Source organism: Macaca mulatta, chromosome 4 (assembly GCF_049350105.2).
Source record: "Macaca mulatta isolate MMU2019108-1 chromosome 4, T2T-MMU8v2.0, whole genome shotgun sequence".
Taxonomy (NCBI): Eukaryota; Metazoa; Chordata; class Mammalia; order Primates; family Cercopithecidae; genus Macaca; species Macaca mulatta.
This window is the reverse complement of record NC_133409.1, coordinates 85,136,531-85,157,590: the sequence shown is the minus strand read 5'-3', so window position 1 is coordinate 85,157,590 and position 21,060 is coordinate 85,136,531. Positions and strand designations below refer to the sequence as shown.

General features: G+C 35.9%; 1 protein-coding gene across 2 annotated transcripts in view; it reads right to left on the bottom strand.

Moving 5' to 3' along the window:
- The window catches only part of ASCC3 (activating signal cointegrator 1 complex subunit 3), a 372,277-nt gene that overhangs the window by 210,093 nt on the left and 141,124 nt on the right, over window positions 1–21,060 (bottom strand). The gene's annotated exons all lie outside the window — the stretch shown is intronic.

Genomic DNA, 21,060 nt, shown 5'->3' with positions numbered 1-21,060 from the left:
ATAATACTATTTTACTACTTCAGTTCCCTGAACTAAAATGACTAGAAAATAAAGTGTCATATTTGCTTAACGAATTGGAACTCATGCAAGACATTTCCATCTGCTCTTACATTAGGGCCTGGGTTAACTGTCAATATTTTTACTGTCAACTTAAATTTCTCTCAGTACATGTACTTAATCCCTCGGCAATATAAAAATCAGTATTCTAAACTGTTCCAACTTTAGACTGTCCACTGGGAAAATGGCATAGTTGAGATGTTTATAAACCACCATTATGCCAAACATTTGGTGTATTTAATTTTTAAATCTCATTAATTTCACAGCAAAACCAAAGGACCTAAGACTTGCTAGAACCAATTCATCTTAAACATTATTATTAAAAACTTTCCTTACAGCTGTATATAGTAAAGTTACACTATTTCATTTTCTACAATTGTTTAATGACTACTCCATTATTGTTTATCCTAGGTAAAGTGTATTCCTCCTTGAGGAGGGGACGAGAAGAGAAAAGCACAGTAAAAGTTTTAATCTGAACTTTTAATGATTAGTTGCATAATCTACTAATTGAATACTATAGCAAGCCCTATATCAAACACACCAGAGGGTAGTGCTTCACTGAATGAAGAACATCTCGCCCAAATCCACGTATTCATAGACTTGTCCCAAACGGAATTTTTTGAATTTTGAACTAAAGAATTATGGGAGAGATCATAAAACCTCTCGTGAAATAATGCCTCCGAGATAAATGAGTTTGTGCATTTTACATTTGGTTCTTTTTCCCCCCACAAATTACTAGATTGAATTAATCTAATGCTCCTTAAGAAACAGAAAAGCAAAGATTCAATAGGTTGAAGGAACTTTTACTGTGTCAGCCAGGCAGCAATTACAGGCAGATGACCAGCTACAGTGTTAGACCCCAGAGCTATGGAGCTATGGATCTGAACTTTCTGTTCTGGGCTTGTAACAACAACAACAACAACAACAAAAAGGGTCTAAATATATTTTATTCATATTTTTACTCTACAAGTAGTTATTAGAGGCAAAGATTAAAAATGATTAATGTTATTAACATGGCTTCACAAAGAACTGAGCCAGAATGAAGAGAAAGAAATCAAACTAGTGGTTTGGAGCGGGAGGGGGGAACAGACAGAAAAGTGGCAGTAGGGATCATTCCAAGGAGAAAAAAATTTTTCTATACCTTCTTAAGAGTGTGGCTTACACATGTGCCAAAACAGTGTATCTCTTCTATTTGACTGTAAGTCAAAGAAAGTCTAAAAATAAATTTTTCTTTCCTAAAGATAAACATCTGCAAACAAAACATTATTCTCTATGTGTCAAAAGTAACAATCAAATTGTCTAACTAGACATAACAAATGCAATATGTGAGCTTGGGAACAAACATTAAGCTGCACATATAAATGTTACTATAGTATATAACTATGCTATAGTGCTTAATATTCAGTAAACACAGGAGCCAAAAAATTAATTGAAAATAATGAATTTTTTTTTCATATTTAATAAAAAAACACAAGAAAGAAGGGGGGAATGATAAAGTAACAGACAGACAGTCAGACAGAAGTGACATCACTATACAACTACCATAAAAGTTAGAATGAATGATAGAAAATACCAGAGGATATGTTTACAGAGGATGTGGAGCAACTAGAACTCTCCTAAACTGACGGTGGAATATAAACTTACACAACCACTTTGAAAAACTGCTTGGTAACATCTAGTAAAGCTGAAATATGCATGCGTTGTGACCCAGAAATTCCATTTCCTAATATACTATATACCCAACAGAAACACACATATATGTGCACCCAAAGACATGTATAAGAATTTTTATTGCCATATATATTATAAATATTATATTATAAATACTCCAAAATCAAAAACAAACCAAATGTCTATCAACAATAACATGGAAAAATAATAAGTAATATATTTATACAGTGGAATAAAATACATACTGAACAATAAAAATAAGTAAACTACTAAACTATATGCAACAGCATGGAAAAAAAATTCATATTAAGTATAATCACTTTTCACCTTCTCCTTTCCCACTCTCTCCTTTGCCAAGAAGTCTCTTCCCCAAAACGAAAGCATCCATAGCTGGGGATGGCCTATGATAAATCTCATATTCCATGTTTATGGGGCACATGTTAGCACTTAGGGAAGAAAGCGCACTTGATGATAGCATGAATACGTCAGAAATAGTCGTGCCAATTCAACCTCATTTTCACTTCGGATAAAGTCAACAAGAAGGTAGTGAAGAGAAAGCACCAGACACAGTATATACAGAGTTTTCTGTATATACTGAAACTTTTGACAAAGCTTGCCCATGATATCTTTATGACTAAGACAAATCAGGAAGGCCAATAATACAACTATGGGTTTCTGAACAATCTCACTGAAAGACTGGTACTTGAACAAGAGCAAAAAGTTAATCAAAACCAAAATAGTCATTATTTTAGAATGAAGGAGCTAGTGTGAGGGGGTAAATAAGACAGGGAGAGGACTAGAGAAATTAAGAGGAAGAGAAAGAAATAAGGAGGGAGAGAGAATGTGTGTGTGAACAGAGAAAGAAGGCAGAGAGAATGTGTGTGTGAACAGAGAAGACATTTTATGGAAACGTTTCAACTTCTTGAACAAACTTGTAGAAGAAGATCTTGAACAAAGATCTGTCACAGCAAATGTGTACTGGAAGCTATGCTTCAATTTTTCTTTAGTGAAAAAAAACTAGCTAGGCAATGATGCACCTAATCCTTAAAACCTTCCAATTTTAATTGTTTCATTATACATAAAATGGAGTCCTAAGGTTTTTTTTTTTTTTTTATTATTGAGAATACATATCTGGCTTAAGACACAAACATGTTTGTGATGCATAAAAGTAGTCTGTTGTATGTTTAACTCATCTTATTATAGCTAATGTGAAGTTATGCAAGTCATACTGATATATTGAATTTTAAATAATTTGTCATTTTGACTATTGGAACAATTTGTTTCTTTGAAGCACATGGCTAAAACGTAGATTTAAAATTTTGAATCAAAAGGAATACACAAATTTTAAAGATAAGAGTATATTTTCTTGTGTTTATAACATTTAAAACTGATTTTGAAATTTTTAGTACGTAGACTGTAGTAAACTGGGAACAAATGGTAAAATTACATATGTGACTTTTTTAAAACCAGAATGATAAAATATCAAAACATAGCCACTAAAATCCAACAGTACATTATATATCATCTAATCTCAGGAGCCACTGATTCCAGCTATACCATATTTTATTGTCACTAAGAAAGTGAAAAAATACCACTGAGCTGTGTGCAGTGGCTCACAACTGTAATCCCAGCACTTTGGGAGGCCAAAGTGGGAAGATGACTTGAGGCTAGGAGTTTGACACCAGCCTGTGCAGTATAGTGAGACCTCGCCTCTAGAAAAATAAAAAAATAAAAATTAACTGGATGTGGTTGCACACGCCTGTAGTCCTACAAGGGGTTGAAGTGGGAGGATCACTTGAGCCCAGGAGTTTCGGGCTGCACTGAGCTGTGATCATGCCACTGCACTCCAGCCTGGGAGACAGGGCAAGACTCCATCTCTGAAAACAAAACAAAACAAAACAAGACAAAACAAATGCCACTACCAAGTATACTTTCAAAATGTATCTTACAATTGATAAAATATGGTACATTTAGTTAAAAAATGTTAGGAATCTGTTAACTAAGCTAAAGAGCAACCTTCAAGAATGCTTGCCTAGCACATCTTCTGTGGTGAAAATAGCCTGGAATTGCTACAAATCACATTCTAACATGATAGTTGTAGACCAGGCAACAGCTTGCAAGATTTAAGAAATACTGTCTTCCTCTCTAAAATACATAATCACATACTCAGTCAACCAATAAGCTTATAAATTATATGAATGTTTTAATTTAAAGATTAAATCTAAAATGTCACATGGTTTACATTCCATAAACATACATATAATTAGTTATACTAACCTCTGATATACAAATGTCAGTTCTGATTGATGGCAACGGTCCCCATAATGGAATCTGACAGCTTGCAGATTATACCTGCCCCTTGGGACTCTACAACAAATCAGTTAGTTCCAACCACTTCCTCCTCAACATTTTTTATGTTCCCTGCTCTCCCATCAATTCACATGCACGAATGCACAGTCACACACATAAAGCATAGTTTCAAATATCGAGTTATAGTTATGTCAAGGATGGTGGCTTTCAATTACAAAATAAAAATGTATTCAAATACAAAAGTATTCTCACAGCTTACTGTTTGTTGAAAAGTACAATATAATAAAGCTAAAGCACGAAGAGTGTCACCTGAAATGTATCTCGGTATTTTCATGTTAGGAAAAATAAATGATACTATTTTTAGCTAAAATTTCAAATTGACACTTACAAAAAAACAAAGTATAATTCAATAAGAAATTCTAAAGCTTCTGAAGGAACAGAGCAGGAAATGCCGAGAATCGGGGAGAGAAGTTCTCCTATTCAAAACTGAACATGTAAAAGAATTCTTTTTCTTTTTCTTTTTTTTTTTTGAGACGGAGTCTTTGCTCTGTCACCCAGGCTGGAGTGCAGTGGTGCAACTCGGCTCACTACAAGCTCCGCCTCCCGGGTTCACGCCATTCTCCTGCCTCAGCCTCCCGAGTAGCTGGGACTACAGGTGCCCACCACCTCGCCTGGCTAGTTTTTTGTACTTTTTTTTTTTTTAGTAGAGACAGGGTTTCACCGTGTTAGCCAGGATGGTCTCGATCTCCTGACCTCGTGATCTGCCCGTCTCGGCCTCCCAAAGTGCTGGGATTACAGGCGTGAGCCACCGCGCCCGGCCAAAAGAATTCTTTCTAGATTATGTGTGTTTACATCTGAAATACAATTCTTTTTGCAGTTCATTCTCTTTGCAGTTCTTTTTGTTAAGACATTTTTCATCAATGCCAGAATATACATACTGAAGTCTAGCCTCATTAGCATAAGCTTGTAAAAAAAGGGACACAATACTTTGTTACCCTGAAACCTTAACTAATTACATATAATTGAGAAAAATACAAAGTTGTTTATATTTCTGTTTATAGAAACCATAAAGCCCTTGTTCATCACTCTAACTGCTTACCTGTAATACTCCAGGATTTCACTCCATTAACATCTCATAGAGCAGGCGTCTGCTACAACTTAGAATGCCTCTTCACGCTCATAAAGACAGTTTGTTGTTCACATGTGACTAATTTGTGGTAGCAACCTGTCCTGCAGTGAGGCCTAATCGTTAACAATTGAGATACTCACAGAGAACAGGTTTCCTTCATTTATTGTAAAGTTGTGTTTTTCAAATTGGACTGGTTTGTGTGCTTTGAAAGCAAAACCAAACCAAACCAAACCAAAACACAACTTTGAACGTTTGAGAGTCACTACCTCTTACCTGCCACATTTGTAAAGCCCAGTTTGAGGATCAATCTCTTACATTAAAAAAAAAAAAAAAAAACCACTTTAAAATGTCATACTGCAGGTTGGGTGTGGTGGCTTACACCTGTAGTCCCAGCACTTTGGGAGGCTGAGGCAGGCAGATAACCAGAGGTCAGGAGTTCGAGAACAGCCTGACCAACATGGCGAAACCCCGTCTCTACTAAAAATACAAAAATTAGGCAGGCATGGTGGTGGGCGCCTGTAATCCCAACTACTTGGGACGGGGAGTCAGGAAAATTGCTTGAACCCGGGAGGCGGAGATTGCAGTGAGTGGAGATCGCGCCACTGCACTCCAGCCTGGACCACAGAGCGAGACTCCATCTCAAAAAAAAAAAAAGAAAAAAAAAAGGCGTATTGCAATACAACACTACTACACCTTAAATGTGATGAACTAAATAAATGTATTATGCAGTTCTCCACAAAAAAGACTCAAAATAATAAAAAATTTATCTCTTCAAAGTAACTCCAGACAGTCAATATTAACAGATTACATTTATTCAAGAATAAGTAGTCAAAAGTTTGTTTGGGGTGTACTTTTGGGAAAGGAAGACAGAGGAAAGGGGAATCTAAAACCCTATCAACAAATTACAGTATGATAAAGGCTACTGAAAATGACCATAATTAAGAAATAAATGTTTTTGTAGTTCCCTATTGTTCACCCATTTCAATTATTTAAACCATTTCTTTTTTAATTGGAAAAAAGAACAACGAACATGGGTACATCTATGAATTTCACCATAATTTGTTTATCCAAGAAGAGTTTCCTGATGGAAATTTGTGACTAACTCACTCATTCAATGTCCTTAGATGTGTGTCTATCTATGGTTAGAATACAAAGATAACTAGAAATCATACTTTGAGAAAATACAGCAAAACAGAGGAGAAATGTGGTCCAAACTCACACAATGTTATGAAATGCAATGGTCATCTATGTGGCACAGCTGTTCCAATTCGAGTAGCCGCCACTGCCACAACCTATACCTCAAGGTCCACATTACTAATATAGCACTAATATGAATGTAGTGTAGAGCCAAGTGAAATTATACATTTTCTATATTTTCCCCTCCATTTCCTTCCATTTCCTACAATCTAACTAACAAAACTGGAAAACTAACTAACAACATTAGAAAAAAGATCAAGGAACAATGATTTGTTATTGGTTTTGAAGTGGCTTAACAGAAGTTCACATACACTAAAAATAGGGTTTAGTAAAGTGATAAAGGAGAAAAGCAAATATGACCAAAGTATACATAATATGTGATTATATATAAAACCTTACCCTAAGCTTTTGACACTATATTGAGAAAGCAAAACTGGCACATAGCTTCAAATAGAGACAAAACAGAACCTCAAAAAAATGTTATTCTGGCATCAAACTTTAAGAGCATTTCTTCTACAGAACACTATTCTGGAGACTGAATGACACAGTATGTTCACTCAGTACCATCTTGTTAGTGAAATTTGTTCCCCAATGTGGCACTATTGGGAGGTGAGGTCTGTTGAGTGGTGTTTGGGTCATGGGGTCAGATCCCTTATGAATAAATTAATGCCCTCCTTTGGGGGTGAGTGGATTTTCGCTCTATTAGTTCCCAGAAGGACTGGCAGTCAAAAAGCGTCTGGAACCTACTCACCAAGCAACCCCTGCAGTGGCACTTATGTAAGGAAGAGATCCAGTTTCAATTTTCTGCATGTGGCTAGTGAGTTATCCTAGCACTATTTATTAAATGGGGAATCCTTTCCCCGTTGCTTGCTTTTGTCTGGTTTTTGAAGATCAGCTGGTTGTAGGAACACAGTCTTATTTCTGAGTTCTCTGTTCTGTTCCATTGTTCTATGTCTCTGTTCTTGTATCAGTACCATGCTGTTTTGGTTGCTGTAGCTTTGCCGTATAGTTTGAAGTCAGGTAGCATGATGCCTCCAGCTTTGTTCTTTTTCTTTTGGACTCTCTTGGCTATTTGGGCTTCTTTTTGTTCCATATGAATTTTAAAATAGCTTTTATTTCTAATTCTGTGAAGTATGTCAATGCTAGCAATTTTTGCACATTGATTTTTTATCCTGAGATATTGCTAAAGTTGCTTACCACTTTAAGAAGCTTTTGGAATGACACAATGGGGTTTACTAGATAAAGGATCATGTCATGTGCAAACAAAGATAATTTCACTTCCTCTCTTCCTATACGAATACCCTTTATTTCATTCTCTTGCCTGATTGCCCCGGTGAAAACTTCCAATAATATGCTGAATAGGAGAAGTGAGAGAGGGAATCCTTGTCTTGTGCTGGGTTTCAAGGAGAATGCTTCCAGCTTTTGCCAATTCAGTATGATATCAGCCATGGGTTTGTCATATATAGCTCTTATTATTTTGAGGTACATTCCTTCAATACATAGTTTATTGAGAAATTTTAATAGTAGCAATGTTGAATTTTATCAAAGGCTTTTCTGCATCTATTGAGATATTCATGTGGTTTTTGTCTTCAGATTGATTTATACAATGAATCACATTTATTCATTTGCATATATTGAACCAGCCTTGCATCCTGATATGAAGCCAACTTGATTATAATCGATAAGCTTTTTGTTGTGCTGCTGGGTACAGTTAGCCAGTATTTTATTGAGGACTTTTGCATTGAAGTTCATCAAGGACATTGGCCTCAGGTTTTGTTTTTTTTGTTGGATTTTCCAGGTTTTGGCATCAGGATGATGCTGGCCTCACACAATGAGTTAGGGAGGAGTCCCTCTTTTTCAATTTTTTGAAATAGTTTCAGTAGAAATGGCATCAGCTCTTTGTAATTCTGGTAAAATTCAGTTGTGAATCCATCTGGTCCTGGGCTTTTTTTGGCTGGTAGGCTATGTATTACCACCTCTATTTCAGAACTCACTATTGGTCTATTCAGGGATTCAATTTCTTCCTGGTTCAGTTTTGGGAGGGTATATGTATCCAGGAACTTATCCGTTTCTTCTAGATTTTCTAGTTTATGTGCATAGAATGCTAGTTTATAGTATTCTCTGGTGGTTGGTTGTATTTCTGTGGGGTCAGTGGTGATATACCCCTTATCATTTCTGTTTGTGTTTGATTCTTCTCTCTTTCCTTCTTTATTAATCTAGCTAGTGGTTTAATGATTTTTTTATTTAAAAAAAACAGCTCCTGGATTCATTGATTTTTTGAAGGGTTATTCATGTCTCTATATCCTTCAGTCAGCTCCGATCTTGGTTATCTCATTTTCTGCTAGCTTTGGGGGTTGTCTGCTCTTGGTTCTCTCGTTCTTTTAGTTGACATGTTAGATTGTTAATCTGAGGTGTTTCTAACTTTCTGATGTGAGAATTTAGCACTACAAATTTCCCTCTTAATACTGCTTTCACTGTGTCCCAGAGATTCTGGTACACTGTCTCTGTTTTCAAAATTTTGAAAGAACTTCTTGATTTCTGCCTTAATTTCATTATTTAACTAAGATTCATTCAGGATCAGGTTGTTTAATTTCCATGTAGTTGTGTGATTTTGACTGAATTTCTTAATCTTGAGTCTAATTTGATTGCACTGTGGTCTGAAAGACTGTTGATTATTATTTCAGTTTTTACGCACTTTCTGAGGAGTGTTTTACTTCCGATTATGTGATCAATTTTAGAGTAAATGCCATGCAGCAATGAGAGAAATGTATATTCTGTTGATTTTTGGGTGGAGAGTTCTGTAGATATCTATCTGCTCCAATTGATCCAAACCTGGGTGCAGGTCATGAATATCTCTGTTAATTTTCAGTCTCAGTGACCTAAAATTGTCAGTGAGATTTTAAAGTCTCCCGCTATTACTGTGTGTGAATCTAAGTCTCTCTGTAGGTTTCTAACAACTTGCTTTATGAATCTGGGTGCTCCTGTATTGGACACATATATTTAGGTTAGTCAGCTCTTCTGGTTAAACTGCACCCTTTATCATTATGTAATACCCTTGTCTTCTTTTTTATCTTTGTTGGTTTAAAATCTGCATTGTAAGAAACTAGGATGGCAACCCCTGCTTTTTTTCTGTGTTCCATTTGCTTGGTAAGTACTCCTTTATTTTGAGTTTATGTGTGTCTTTGCCTGTGACACGGGTCTCTTCAAAACAGCAGACTGATGGATCTTGGCTCTTTGTCCAGCTTGCCATTCTGTGTCTTTTAATTGGGGCTTTTAGTCCATTTACATGTAACATTAATATTGTTATACATTAATTTGATCCTGTCATCATGATATTGGCTAGTTATATGGTTGCTTCACAGTGTCATTGCTCAGTTTAATTCAATGTGTTTTTGTAGGACTGGTAATAGTTTTTCCTTTCCAAATTTACTGCTTCCTTCAGGAGCTCTTGCAAGGCAGGCCTGGTAGTGATGAATTCCCTCAGCATTTGCTTCTCTTTCTCCTTTGCTTACGAAGCTTAGTTTGGCCAGATAGGAAATTCTGGGTTGGAAATTCTTTTGTTTAATAACGTTGCATATTGGCACACAATCTCTTCCAGCTCGTAGGTTTTCCACTAAGAGGTCTGCTGTTAGTCTGATGGGCTTCCCTTTGTAGGTGACCTGGCCTTTCTCTCTGGCTGCCCTTAATATTTTTTCTTTCATTTCAGCCTTGGAGGATCTGATGATCATGTGCCTTGGGATTGATCTTCTCATGGATTATCTTTAAGTAGAGTTCTCTGCATTTCCAGAATTTGAATGTTGGCCTGTCTTTTTAGGCTGGGGAAGTTCTCCTGGATGATATCCTGAAGTGTGTTTTCCAACTTGGTTCCATTCTCCCCATCTCTTTTAGGTACCCCAATCAGTCATAGGTTCAGCTTCTACCTAATCAAATATTTCTTGGAGCCTTTGATCATGTATTTTCATTCTTTTTTTCTCTATTCTTTTCTGCCTGTCTTATTTCAGAAAGATAGTCTTCAAGATCTGAGATGATTTTCTCTGCTTGGTCTATTCTGCTACTGATACTTGTGATTGCATTGTGAAGTTCCTGTAGTGTTATTCAGCTCCATGAGGTTGGTTATGTTTATCTCTAAATTGGCTATTTCGGCTGTCAGCTCTTGTACTGTTTTATCTGGATACTTAGCTTCTTTGCACTAGGCTACAACATGTTCCTTTAGCTCAGTGAAGTTTGTTATTACCCACCTTCTGAAGCCTACTTCTGTTAATTCAGCCATCTCAGTCTCAAACCAGTTCTATGTCCTTGCTGGAGAGGTGCTATGGTCATTTGGATAAAAGGCACTGGCTTTTAGAGGTTTTGGCATTTTTGTGTTGCTTCTTTCTCATCTTTGCGGGCTTATCTAACTCCAATCTTTGAGGTTGCTGAGCTTTGATTGGGGTTTTTGTGGGGTCCTTTTGTCAATGTCGATGTTGCTGTTTTCTGTTTGTTTGTTTTTCTCTTAACAGTCAAGCCACTCTTCTGTAGGGCTGCTGTGATTTGCTGGAGGTCTGCTCCAGATCCTAGTTGGCTCAGTTTTTCTCATACCTGGAGGTATCACCAGCAGTGAAGGCTATGAAACAGCAAAGATGGCAGCCTGCTTCTTCCTTTAGAAGCTCCATCCCAGGGGGTACTGACCTGTTGTTGGCCTGAATGTGCCTATAGGAGGTGGCTGAAGACCTCTGTTGGGAGGTCTCACCCAGTCAGGAGGAATAGAATTTGGCATTCATTCAGAGATGCATTCTGACTGCCTTTTGGTTTAGCAGGTGTGCTGCATTAGGGGGTACCCTTCCTCATTTGGACCATTTGGACTCTCCAAAGGCACTTGACTGGAACGGCTGAATTGACTGAACCAAGAAATGGCAGCTGCCCCTAACTGCAGGAGCTCCATCCTAGGGAGAGATCAGAGCCCTGACCGTATAACACTGGCTGGAGCAGCTGAAGCCCCTACAGGGAGGTACTGCCCAGTGAGGGTGAACATATCCAAGTCCTGTTTAAAGAAGCAGTCTGGGCACAGTCTGGCAAAGGAGCTGTGCTGCTTTGGAGGGGACCTTTCTTCATCTAGACCATTTGGGCTCTCCAAAGCCAGCAGGCTAGAGTGGCTGAGTTGGCCAAACTGCAGAGATGGGAGCCCCCATCTTCCCCATCACAGAAACTCCATCCTGTTTCAGGCAGACTTGAGCCTGTTGCCACTGGCTGGCTGGAATTCCAAGCCAGTGGGTCTTATCTTGTCAGGTGTGGTGGAAGTGAGGCCTGCAGAACAATGCTGCTTGGCTTTCTGGATTCAGCCCCGTACCTAGGGGAATGTACAGGTGGACCTCTCTCGCCTTGCCAGGGATCTCAAGGCCATAGTATGCAAAAGTCCTGGGTCTCTGTGTGTGCCTGAGTGGCTGCTCTGCCAAGACTCTACACAGCTCTGTGTATCAGACCCAAGGCTCTGGTAGAGTGGGTTCATGAGGAGATCTCCTGATCCACAGGTTGCAAAGATCTGTGGGAGAAGTATGGTTTCCCAGGTGGGGTCACACAATAACTCACTTCTTCCCTTGGCTGGGGGTGGGGAGTCCTTTGGCTCTGTGCCACTCTTGGGTGGGCCATCATCCCACCCTGCTTTTCTGCATTATCCATGGGTTGAGTTGTTTGCCTAATCAGTCGCAATGTGAGAACCTGGATATTTCAGTGGAAGGTGCTGTTATCACGTGCCCCTTTCATTCCTCTCCATGATTGCCACAGACTGCAGCTGCTTCTAACTGGCCCTCTTCGTTTTCAGCCATAAGCTGATTCTTGACTTACAGATTTTTATAATGCTCCTGTCTCGTGACTTCCCTATCCCCTTCAATCCTCAGTCTCCTCCCTCACCCCCGGCCTCTCCTATCAAAACAGGCTACCATTTACTCCCTTATCTCCCATAAGGCAACAGCTGAGGTCTCCTGGTTTATGTCCTCCAAAGCAAGAAAGCAGAGTGGGTGGTCCTATTAACATGGTTTTCATTCTATATTTGTATAAATAGTAATGTATTAACATCCTTAAATCTATATTCTTAGAGCCATGCCTCATTTGTCAATATACTATATATCTGATAGATTATGGTTTAATGAAAACACATTCAATATCTTTCAGTCATGCATTTATCAAATATTTATTATACACCTACTAGTACAAATCCTACAGTTCCCTACAACATAAGATGAAAAGATAACAGTACTTACATATCACTGGATTATAATGAATATGAGACACATTAATACTCACAAATCTTTAGAATAATGCCTGACAGATAGGGATCAATTGTGTTTTCTAACATCAGCATCATTACCATCATGCAGGGTTTTTAAACTATTTAAAAAACTGTATCTATGCTTAAGTAGCTTATTAAACACTGCCTGTTAAACGATTAACATACTGAACTGATATATGAAAAAGATACACAGTACTTTATCAAGCTATATAAAGGACTTTACCCTGAATGTTCTTACTTATCCTTAGCAGAAGCTCAAACCTTCAGCAAATCCAGAAGCTGAAACAAATCCTTTTATACTGATAAAATCTACATTGTGTATTATTTTACTTTCCCTTAGTTATTTCATATTTTATCAAGTAGCTTAAATTTATTTTATTTTATTTTTAGCTCTTTATACCAAATAGAACACTGGGAAGGAGAAGGGAGGAGTGGGGGCAAAGATTACTGATTATTATAGGTAGGCTATAAAACTCAACTATATTTTCCAGAGCTAAGTACAATCAACATAGCAACAACAATTTCTGTGCCTAAATATGTAATATAAACAGCCAAGGTCTAGAAGTCAAACTGGTTTCTAATTTTCTATGAATGACTATAGGTAACTTGATAACAAAGGATTACATCAAAATTAACTTTTATAATGATAAATTATGAAACGACAAACTAATAAAAATACTATTTCCAGTTACTAATTTGAATGTGTTAAAATCCTGGAGTCATACAGGGTCATTTTGCAAGCTTCAATGTTTTATTCAGGAGGCATGTCCAATTTTCAACTTACAGAGTTTTTATTAGCTATTATACACTGTTTCCTGGTATGCACTTTTAGCTAATCATATACACTCTTGATTTTTCCAATGGAAAAAACTTGGAAATGCTATAAACAAACTCCCAAGGAAGAGTTAAATAAATATCAAATATTCATATGATGCGGAGAGTACTCTGCAAGACCCTAGGAAGCTAGAAGCAGAGAATTCTCACTGTATGTTTGAGAATCGTGTCAAAATTGGTTCAAGAATCAGGAAAGCATGACGTTTGTAAACATTCCCTTAAGCTAAAGCCAACAGACTGTAAGCTTAACTTCTATTAAAGGGGAGTGGAGTAACTTAGCAACAATTGGCTTTTTTCTGAACTATGGCAGGACCTTTTGTGAACAAGCAACTGTGTGTCTCATAATGAAAGTAAATGTGGGCCGGGTGTGGTGGCTCATGCCAGTAATCCCAGCACTTTGGGAGGCTGAGGCGCGCGGATCACAAGGTCAGGATTAGAGACCAGCCTGACCATGGTGAAAACCCATCTCCACTAAAAATACAAAAATTAGCTGGGCGTGGTGGTGCGTGCCTGTAATTCCAGCTACTCAGGAGGCTGACGCAGTAGAATCGCTTCAACCTGGGATAGAGAGGTTGCAGTGAGACAAGATCGCACCATTGCACTCCAGCCTGGGTGACAGAGCGAGACTCCATCTCAAAAAAGAAAAAAAATTAGCCAGGCATGGTGGTGGGTGCCTGTAATGCCAGCTACTAGGGAGGCTGAGGCAGATAATTGCTTGAACCCAGAAGGCAGAGGTTGCAGTGAGCCGAAATTGCATCACAGCACTCCAGCCTGGGTGACAGAGTGAGACTTGGTCTCAAAACAAAACAAAACAAAAAAACAAAAAAACTCAACAACAACAAGAACAAGAAAATGTGGATGCATGCACATACACTGCCTCTCCTCCTGTTCTGTATTGCCATCATGCTTTCTGTAAGCATATGTTTGCACTGTTGGAAGGGACTTTCTGTGATAATTGTAATATTCTGTGTACCTGCATTATCCAAGTTGGCAGCCACTGGTAACTACTGAACAGTTGAAATCAGGCTAACTGCAAATGAGGAAAAGAATTTTAAATTTTATTTATTTTTAATTTTAACAGTCATTTATGGCTAGTGGCTACTGTATTGAGCAGCACTGCTCTATTTCCTAGTTTAATAAATGAGGGATACGTGGCAGGTTTGTGTGTCTTGTCTTTTCCTATCAATCAGTAACCTTTTAGTCTTTTCCCATCAATCAGTAACCCACTTTGTCAATGTCATTAAATTCCTTTTAGATATGTATCTATTGACATAGATAGGTCATGGTATATTTTTAAATAATAAAAAAGCAGGATATAAAGCAGCTTATTTGTATAGCTTTATTAAAAGATAGCTAACACTTATTGAAAACTTATTGTGTGCCAAGAACTATTCCAAACACTTCACATGTATAAAATCAGTTAACTTTCAAGTAAAATCATCAATCCAACTTTTAACAGAACAATTTTTAAAATAAGGAAACTAAAACACATAGAATTTGAGTAACCTGACCAAAGACCTAAGTGGCTGAGGTAGGGTTTCAATCCCAGTGATCTACTCCATAGACTATTTTGCTTACGCCGCACTGCCTCTAATTAAATAGATTAATCTAACGTATCTTAGAACAAGTTAAATAGTATACGTACTTGTAATAACTTGTGATTACATATGTTAGTTTTGTCTCTTAATTTTTCTGTTAAAAAGAATATGCATTGAAATGAGATGGAAAACAAAACAAAAAGTGTTTAAAAAATTAAATACTTTAGAAGGATCAGTATCCTAAGGGTTGTGGGTAATTTTTTCCTACTTTCTAAAACTTCAGATTCCTTTCACTCACTTAAGGTTGTACTACCATTAATGCAATGTTTTCTGGGAGTTCAAGTTTTGCAAATGAATTAATAATAGCTAGAAGCCTCACTATTTGCACTTTTATAGCATTCTTTGCTGTACAGTTACAAGGTAAAATTAAATAGTAATAGGTGGAAAAAGTTATCAAAAATCAGTGAAAACCACATGGAATTCATATGGAAATGAGAAGACCTGAAATAATCAAAACAACTTTGAAAAAGAACAAGTTGGAAGACTTAACCTGATTTCAAAACTTAACGTATAGTTATAACAATCATGAGTATGGTATTAGCATAAAGATAAATATATAAATTAATGCAAAGAAGTAGAATTCAGGAATAAATCCACACATATACAGTCAATTTGTTTTCCATAGAGGTGCCAAGGCAATTTGACGCTAGAAGTTCAAAAGACACTGTTACAAACATCAAAAGGCAAACCTACTAGATGGAAGAAAATACTTGCAAAACACATATCCAACAAGGAGCTTGTATTCAGTCATACAACATCTTACATCTCAATTGCAAGACAAACTACCCACTTGAAATATTTTAGACAGGGCAAAAGACTTGAATACAAACATCACCAAAGAAAATATATAGTTGCAAAATAAAAAACATAAAAAGATGCTCAACATCATTAGTTGTTGGGGAAATATAAGTGAAAATAACAAGCTGATACTACATACCCACTAGAATAACTAAAATTACAAAGAGTACCCATATAAGTTTTGAAGAAGATATGGATAAACTGGAACTTTCATACTCGGCTGGTGGGTGGTATTGCTGCTTTGGAATACAGTTCTGTAGTTTCTCATAAAAACACCCACTGTATGTCAAGCAATTCCACTCCTAGGCATTTACCCAAAAATGAATGCATACGTCCATACAAATATTTGTACATGAATGTTCACAGCAGCTTTATTTGTAACAGCCAAAAACTGGAAGCAAGCCGCATGTCCATAAAAATTAAAGGGATAAACAATCCATGGTATAACCAAGCAAGTTGATACACATAGCAGTACCCAAAAAATGAACTATTAATACATGCAACAACATGGATAAATATCAATGTAATTATGTGAGTGAAAGAAGCCAGATAAAAATGTATACACTGTGTGATTCCACATATATAAATTTTTTTAAAATGTAAACAAATCTATAGTCACATTAAGCATTTCAATGGTTGTTTGGAGACAGCAGGAGGAAGAGAGAGGGATGAATTATTTTGATTGTGATGATGGTTCCATAGGTATATACATGTCAAAACTCATCAAATTGTATTTTTAAAATGTATATTTTGTGTATATTAGTTATACCTCAACAAAGCTGATATAAAACGTTTAAAGATCAACCAGTATACATGCATTAAATGTATCATGTAGTTACTAGTGCTTTCCTTAGAATATAATTGATTACTATTTTCTTTTCTAGTAAGAAAAGTCTGAAATTTAGGAATGAATAAATAGCTTTTATCTTCATATTTACAAAAAGGATAAAATTTAAAATAAGAGCCTTTTTAAAAATCAATTCTTCAAAAGGTTTTCTCCTAGGATCAATTCTATATTATTACTGTTCTGCCAAATGGGTAAGTCAAACAGAAGTCTACTTACTTCTAAATAATCAACACTCACATTTACTGTATTGCCATTTCTAAACAGGGAAGAAAACAATCTACTTTTTCTTTTCTCTTTGAATTATAAGAGCCAGGCCTAGTTTGAACAGTCAATGTAGCACGATCATCAACTCAATACTTTGGGGCTATTTTTCATGAAGTATAGTAAGTTAGGGGGAGAAATTAAAAAAAAAAAATGAGGAAGCAGAAAGGAATATTTGTTGAAAGCCAATTATGTACCAACCATTATCCTCAAATTGTTTTTTATACATTGTACCAAATAATAACAGTAAAACAAGATACTATTTTTGAATATTTTAGTCTTCTATAACTTGATGAAACAAGGAACTATCCAGTGAAAATGTTTTTAGGGTAAACTGGAAAGACTAGAGAGCACAGATACTATTCTTTCAAACTATTAATTTGGAGTTCTGGGCCTGCCTTAGACACAGTTGAATCCCCAACAAAAAGCACCACATCTTTCACACAATGTATTCACTTGCTCAAGAGTTATTTAAAATACATGAAATACTTTACAATATATAAATTAAACAATAATGAAAACTGAAGTATTATATTTGAAAATAATCTTAATCTTATTTTTTAGACATAGCAGATCCAAGATTAGTTTGCATTCAGATGTGCTTTCATGACTGGAGAAAAAGAAGAGTTCTACCTGGAGCACCAAGAAGTGGATAACCCATAGACCATTCTATGGGTAAGTCTAGAGGGGTGCATTTTATACATGCCTATTATCCATAAGCAGAAAAAACAAAGAACACTTTAAGGGAACCAAACGCAATGAATCTCTGGGCTTAAAGAAATTTAAGCCTATGCCGATGGCTAAGACAGAAGACATCTGTGGTAATGTGACTGATAAATATGAATGTGAGGAAATTTCCTTTTCCTGAAGTCCAGGAAGAATCAACTTTAATATTAAAAGGGAACTATTTGTTCTCCTCCATAACAACTTAGTTTTTGAGATACTCTTTTTGCCTCTTCCCCATCAAACAGTGTTCAATTTGTTGTAGGTGAGTGAGCGAAAAACGTAATTCTTAATAAGTAAGTCATCAGAAGTACATAGTTAACTTGGTATATCTAAGACAGGGAATAGTCTGCAGCTATCAAGTGTCACATAATATGAACTAGTATTTAATAATATGCAAAAATATTCCCTGGAAAAAGAATTTAACAAAACAATATAGAATCAACTTTCGTTTTTAAATATTTTACTAGAAAAATTATTAAAAGGGTATATACTAAATATCTATATAATCTGCATTTTTAAACTTTTCTACAATGAGAATATTATCCTTTTAGAATAAGAAAAAAACTGTGGGGCATGGAAATACTAAAAATAAAAGTAACTTTTCATTTGAATTGATTTTTAAAAGTGCTACAAAGCCACAGTTAGAAATGTAAAACTATGCAACAACATACCTTGAAAATGACCTTTAGGATTCAAAATGGCTTAAAATATATGATCTAAAATAATATTTATCATAAAGAGGAATGTCCTCTAATATTCTGGTGACTTCGATTATCCAAGAACAATAGGCAGTAAATATGTCTATGTAATGTATTCAACCAAGGTTAAAATCAATGATGAATGCAAGCACAATTAATTTCCTTTAGAAAACTATTTATGAGTTTAATGGCACAAAGCTCTGAAAAATAAGATTACATATATTTCTAGTACTGATATATAGAGTACATTTTATATAAAATTATGTCAAAAATTTTACAAATAAAATTAATATTTAATGTGTAAAATATAAATTCAAGAGAAACTAGGAAGTTACAGAAAATACAGCTCTCTACAATTCCTATAATTAACCAGCTCAAAACTTGTATTTTAGGTTTACAGCAAACTTGCGGTTCTATTGCAGTGTTTGTGAGACAGGAACTTTTTTGACAAAAATTGTCTGGAAAATTGACCAGAATAACTGCCCCAAACAATAGAAAACTTGCTTCAGATCAAGAACTACTTGAAAGTAAAAAAAATTGCCCCAAACTATCAAGCTCTCAGGATTCCAGGATCTCTATACTTGCTTATTCATGTGACATCACAAGTGAAATTTGAACTTTTAGACATTTAATAAAATAACATTAAAAATTTCTAAGGTGTATGATGAGAAAAAATAGACAATATCAGAAAATATTACAGATACCAATGGATATGGAGAATGCCCTTATGTTTTTGTGGATGCCTTAGGAGAAGAAATCTGATGTGTCTGAATTATGAAGTTCCTGCTCTGTTAATAAAGTTTAATTTTTAGAGGAACTGATTGTTTAAAGAGTGAATTATGTCTGCCAAGATAATATAGTTTTCCTGGAACTATCTTAGAATTTCTAGCTATATACCAACATTTGTGAAAAATACAAGCTGTATCATAAGACTCATGAAATGCATTTACCCCAGCATCCTTAAAAACCATTCCTGTATAAGATTCTCACTAACCAGATCTATATCTCCTTACAGTTGCATACTTTTTAAGAATATAGTTTATGGAACCTTTTCATCTGCTTCTGTGGCACTGAATACCTAGCAATATATACTTCATCATTCTTTTATAAACATTAGACGCTTAACAAACAAAAGCAAACAAAGTGCCAGCATGACACAGGTAAAATCTATACGGTCCTACTAATAGTGGTGACCACTCAAGTGTGTAGAAATGTCAGTGGATGTCAAAGTCACTCCAGAATTATAATTTCCCAAATCAAAGTACCCTTTCCTCTAATGGTCACCTTGGGGCAGGGTTTCTTCACCTTACAGGAATGAATCACTACAACAGACTGTGAGGAATTTTACATATTTATGCTCATTTGCTCCCCTAATTCAGACTCTAGTGGGAGGGAAGTACCATTACTTATCAGATTTTCACTGGCTCATAATTCAAATAAATCAAATAGCCCTTAGACTATTTCCTCATGCTTGCATAAATCCAGATATACTATATCAAAATCTTCCTCAAGGTAGTTCAATTCACTCAATTCATATGACAGAAATATTTCTGACCCCAGTTTTTTTATACAAACTACATAAAGAAAGGGTTTTCAAAAATTATAATAAAATGAAATGTTTTAAAAAATGCAAATCCATTTTAACAGTAAAATGTAAATATTTTACAATGTAAACATTACATACGTAACATAGTGTATGTAAATGTTACATTACACTAATATATCATTTAGCAGTGATGCTAGTTATAGAAAATAAAATAAAATGTCTATCATAAATTTATTTCAAGTCTTTGGAAAAAATACAATTATACTACTTCCTATCTCACACCTAAACCTTATTCTATAGGAGTTCCTTACCTAGGGTTCTTGAATTTCTGACAAATAGGGTCATAAACAAGGAAAGAGACCCCAGACCCCTACCAAAAGCTTACAAAAGTAGCCAGAGGCAGTGCTATGTTTCTGGCTTCCCAGTGTGTGAATATAAATGCATTTTCCCATAGACACGTTATCATGCAGGTCCATAACTGTACATCCAATTAAAAAAAAAAAACAAACAAACAAACTCTAAAAGACAAGTTATTTCTTACGCTTGATATAAACCCCAAAAAGTTTTGCTGTAAAAACATTAATGTGTTTGATTATAGGGAGCTGCCCAAGACCCCATTGTAAACATTTTTCCATTTACTGCTAACGTCAAGTTGCAGGGTTTCAGTTTACCTGGTCATTTATGTGGTCATACACTATCATGGAAAGCAAGGGCACCTATAATTTAACAGTAAGGACCTTAGCAAGTGTGCTAAAGTCCCCAATACTAAACATTTGACCATGAGGAAATATGCCGTATTACTAACTCCCTAAAAGAGAAGGAAACACAGACTACCCTTGTACTTTATACAGATCTATAGATTCCTAAACATCAGACCCATGTTTTTAAAAAAGGTCCATACAATTTACCATAGCATCTATTGGAGAGATGTTTTTGAGAATTTCTTTCATTATATTACTGTTGTTCTTTTTATAAGAGTCCCTGGGAAAAGTTTCTGCCTCATACCCTTAAGAACAGCTGTGCTTTTCCAGATCAAATGGTCACTGTGATTTATAAACCTGTTTAGTTTTCCTAGACTTTATTACCTGCATTATTGCATCAGTATTGTTCTCAGTTTCTCTTT